Below are 4728 nucleotides of genomic sequence, written 5' to 3'. Positions count from 1 at the left end.
GCTCCATAGGCGATCTCCTCCCTCCTGGCTTCCTGATCACTTGTTTGTGAGAGTCCTGGGGACCGATTGTACAAGACACCCCATCTGCCCATCTCATCAAACTCCTGGAGACCACCTCCACAAGCAGTGTGTATTTCATAAAACTCATGGGATGCCAGCAAAAGAAACGCACTGTAGTGGCTCAATAAAAAATACAGGGAGCCCTAACCGGTTTGGCTCAGTGGATAGAGCGTCGGCCTGCGGACTGAAGGGTCCCAGGTTCAATTCTGGTCAAGGGCAGGTACCTTGGTTGCGGGCACATCCCCAGTAGGGGGTGTGCAGGAGGCACCTGATCAATGTTTCTCTCTCATCGATGTTTCTAACTCTCTATCCCTCTCCCTTCCTTTCTGTAAAAAATCAATAAAAAAATATATTTTTTAAAAAATACAATGAAGGGTTTGATATTAGGATCCAAGAAGATTTTCAGGAATCCGAGGATGTATCAGTTAGCACTTGCTGTGTAACAAAGTATACCTTCCCATACTTAAGCCTTGAAACCACAGCCATTTATCTAGCTTCCAATTCTGTGGGTTATCAATTTGAGCTGAGGTTAGCTGGGTCATTCTTCCGGTCTCCGTTGGGCTCACTCATGCATCATGGTCAGTTGGCAGACTGCCATTGTTTGAACCTCGTGTGGATCTGGAGCGGGAGCCTGCACAGGGGGCTGCTCTAGCTCTTGAACTTGGATGAGAGCAGCTGCTTGGCCTGCTCTGGCTGCGAAGCTGATGCGGGTGCGGGGGCTCCTTCTGGCTCCCAAGTTGGAATGAGAGCTGCGGCCTGAGCCTGCTCTGGCCCTGGCTCTGGGGCTTGAGAAAGAGCCATGGTTGCAGCATCTACTGGCTCTGGGCTTTGGCGGGCAGCCGCCTTGGGGCCGGCACCAGCTCCTGAGGTGGTTCAGAGTTTTCTCTGGAGCTGGTGCCTCTGTCTCCGGCCCCAGGTGCTCCAGCTGTGTGTGTGGGGGGGGGGGGGGCACTCCCGGCCTGAGCCTGGAATCAACAAACATGTACCGAGCACACATCGTATGACACACATGGGTCCTGCAGGTATGGAGCTGACAGCCTCATGGATGAGATCATTGTTCAATCATTACACCCGTAAGTACTTAACGGCACCATGCGATGAGTGATGAGCGATGAGCGATGTCAAGCAGAAAGTGCTAGGAGAGAGCTGAGCCACGGGACTGGTTGAGAAGAGGGTGGTCAGCAGGCTTCTCGTAGGAACTCTGCCCAGTTTCTTTCTGGAGGGGAGGAAGCCAGTGGTGCTCAGCTGCTCCCGAGGGCATGGGGTCCTGCTGCGTCCTGGGCCGGGGGGTGGGGGGGCGGCTGCTGGCTCCAGGGCCACCTTGGACACACAGCCAGCCTGGGAGCAGCTCCCTGAGGGCCCACCCAGGCGGGAAAGTATTTCTTCCCCGACAGCAAGGTAAGCGGGAGGAGGGAAGGGGTCGGAAGGATGCCTCAGATAGGGAAGGTGCTGGTTAGATATCAGGGGCTCCCGATCACAGCTGGATCTTTGGACAGAACAGGACCAGGACCCGGAACAGCCACACAGCCAGGGGTCTGTGCATAGGGCTGCAGGGTGATTTATTTATTTTTAAACAATAAGGAGTCAGCATTGCACCTTCTGATTCCACAGCCCACAGCCCACCGCCCCGGGTGGTATTATAAATTAAAACTCAAATTAATGGAAGGGAAATAAAACCGAAAATTCTCCTCCTCAGTGATCTAGCCACATTTACAGAGCCCAGTAGCCACAGGTATTGGACAGTGCAGATATATACTTATCCATAATCGCATTGAATCCTATTGAACAGCGCTGGTCTGTGATACGGGCTTTGGGCCCACTTGAGTTGGCATCACGTGTAGCTGTGTGACCTCGGGCAAGTCACTTGCCCCCTCTGAGCCTCACTTTCACCCTCTGTGCATGCGCACAGTGATATGTATCTGGCATAAGAGGTGGCGGGACCCCAGAGAGATGGGTTAGGGGTTCTGGCCGCAGGGAGGGAGCAACAGGGGAGTGGGGTGATTAGAAACAAATTTCAGGCAGACTGCCGCAGAGACCAGCTACCTGGGTGGATGATATAAGATAGGACTCGCAGGAGGTACAGAGTGTGGGGGCGGGCACACTAACGTCTGTCTGGGTCTGCTACTGCTATTATTAATCATAATGGCATGGTCAGTGGCTTTCTGTTGGATGTTCCTCAAATGTCAGGTATTTCCACATGGGAGTTTCCCCCTTGCCTGCCATCTGCCAGGATTCTCCAGCAGCTCAGAAGCCAGTGGGATTTCTGGGGGTGGTGAACACCGCCCCACTTCCCTGCATTGGGAAGATTTCTTCTTCTGTAGCAGACACAGTTTGGGATATCTGCCCAGCAAGGCCACACTCCCCCATTTTCTGAGGCCTGAGCCCCCACAGGTAGCGCTGAGCGCCCAAGGCTTTGATTGTACCTGCCCCCGCCCCAGCCACAGCGGTGGGGCCAAGGTTAACACCTGACCCAAGTGAGCCAATCAGATGCCTTTCCCACTGTTTCAGAAACAAGGCAAAGGGGTGTGGGCTAAGCTGGGCTGTTCCCTGAAACAGCGCCGTTGTAGACGTAGAAGCTGTGGGATGGTGTCTTTCTCCTCCTCTACACTGGCTCCTCTGGGCCGCAGAGAGCACTGCCCCCATCGTCTACACAGTCCCTTCTGCCACCAGCCCCGGGGAGCTGTATTCCCCGTGTCGTCCAGGCCGCTCCTGTGACCGCCGTCTGCATCGACACCCTACGTTTCCTACCCTGGCTCTCGGAGGCTCTCCCTCCACTGCCCCCAATCTTGGCTGCACTGGCTCCTCTAGGGCCTGTGTCCTCCTGTCATTGTCTACACGGATGGGCAGTGGCTACGCTGACTCCCTCAAGTGCGACCTACACTGGACACTCTCAATATTGTCACTGGGTCTGAGGGAGGAGGGGTGTACACTGACCGCCCCCAGCCAGCAAAACCACCGTCTCAGGGGGCTCCCTCTGACCGATCCCGTTTCGGGTGGACAAGCGGCAGGCTGACCCGCTCATCCCGGATTCTCTCCTGCAGGACTTGTCAGAGCCTTGACGATGGCCTGTGTGCCGTGCGTGTCCAAGTGCCCTGCTCTCCCGGGACTCGCGAGGCAGGCCGGGGCCTGGCTGCCCAGGAGAACGAGGAGAGGGAGGCAGGTCCGGAGCCGCTCCGTGTGCTGCCTCCGCCCACGGCCAGGGCTCCCGGGGAGGCATTGCCCCAGGGCCTCCCAGGCCTCCCCAGGCTGTTCCTGAAATGCGCTGAGGCTTTTCCTCTTCCGGCGTGAATCTCGCATATCTTTAGGCCCCTCCGAAGGCTCCCTGTCACTGAGCTTGCGTGTCTGTTTCACCCTGACCCGCCACCCCGACCCCGAGGTCTCCATCTCTGGCTATGACAACTGGTACCGCGGCCGTAGTGAGGCCACTCGGAACTGTGATGTCCGCAGCAACCCGGAGCCCACAGGCTATGGCTGGAGCACGAGAGTCTGCATGGACGTTTACTCTTGAGTCTGAGGGAGGAGGGGCTGGGGGCCTGGACTCCTGGGTCTGAGGGAGGAGGGGCTGGGGGCTGGGCTCCTGGGTCTGAGGGAGGAGGGGCTGGGGGCCTGGACTCCTGGGTCTGAGGGAGGAGGGGCTGGGGGCCTGGACTCCTGGGTCTGAGGGAGGAGGGGCTGGGGGCCTGGACTCCTGGGTCTGAGGGAGGAGGGGCTGGGGGCCTGGACTCCTGGGTCTGAGGGAGGAGGGGCTGGGGGCCTGGGCTCCTGGGTCTGAGGGAGGAGGGGCTGGGGCCTGGGCTCCTGGGTCTGAGGGAGGAGGGGCTGGGGGCCTGGACTCCTGGGTCTGAGGGAGGAGGGGCTGGAGGCTGGACTCCTGGGTCTGAGGGAGGAGGGGCTGGGGGCCTGGACTCCTGGGTCTGAGGGAGGAGGGGCTGGGGCCTGGACTCCTGGGTCTGAGGGAGGAGGGGCTGGGGGCCTGGACTCCTGGGTCTGAGGGAGGAGGGGCTGGAGGCTGGACTCCTGGGTCTGAGGGAGGAGGGGCTGGGGGCCTGGACTCCTGGGTCTGAGGGAGGAGGGGCTGGAGGCTGGACTCCTGGGTCTGAGGGAGGAGGGGCTGGGGGCCTGGACTCCTGGGTCTGAGGGAGGAGGGGCTGGGGGCCTGGGCTCCTGGGTCTGAGGGAGGAGGGGCTGGGGGCCTGGACTCCTGGGTCTGAAGGAGGAGGGGCTGGAGGCCTGGACTCATGGTTCTGAGGGAGGAGGGGCTGGGGCCTGGACCCCTGGGTCTGAGGGAGGAGGGGCTGGAGGCCTGGACTCATGGTTCTGAGGGAGGAGGGGCTGGGCGCCTGGGTCTGAGGGAGGAGAGGATGCAGGAAAGTAAAAAGAAAGACGCTGGCCTGGGGCCCTGAGAGTTTCTCTGTGTGGCATACACGGTGTTTATGAGGGTTAGTCCACGTTCACTGACACACCTGCTCGGTATGACATGCCTGCTGTGCCTGGTACTTAACTCACCCGGTGTGATCCCCAAACTCTAAGTGTGGTCAGCACTGTGGCCATGCCTGGGTTAAAGGTCAGCTGGGCCCTGAAAAACGCCATTGTTTGCCAGTCACACAGCCATGCGGGCGCCGTGCTGGCTCTCCAACTGGCACCTGACCCTTACTTCTGGGCTTTGCT

The sequence above is a fragment of the Myotis daubentonii genome, chromosome 15 (genome assembly GCF_963259705.1).
Source record: "Myotis daubentonii chromosome 15, mMyoDau2.1, whole genome shotgun sequence".
In the NCBI taxonomy this organism is placed as follows: Eukaryota; Metazoa; Chordata; class Mammalia; order Chiroptera; family Vespertilionidae; genus Myotis; species Myotis daubentonii.
The sequence above is the reverse complement of the archived record's forward strand: the minus strand, read 5'-3'. Positions refer to the sequence as shown.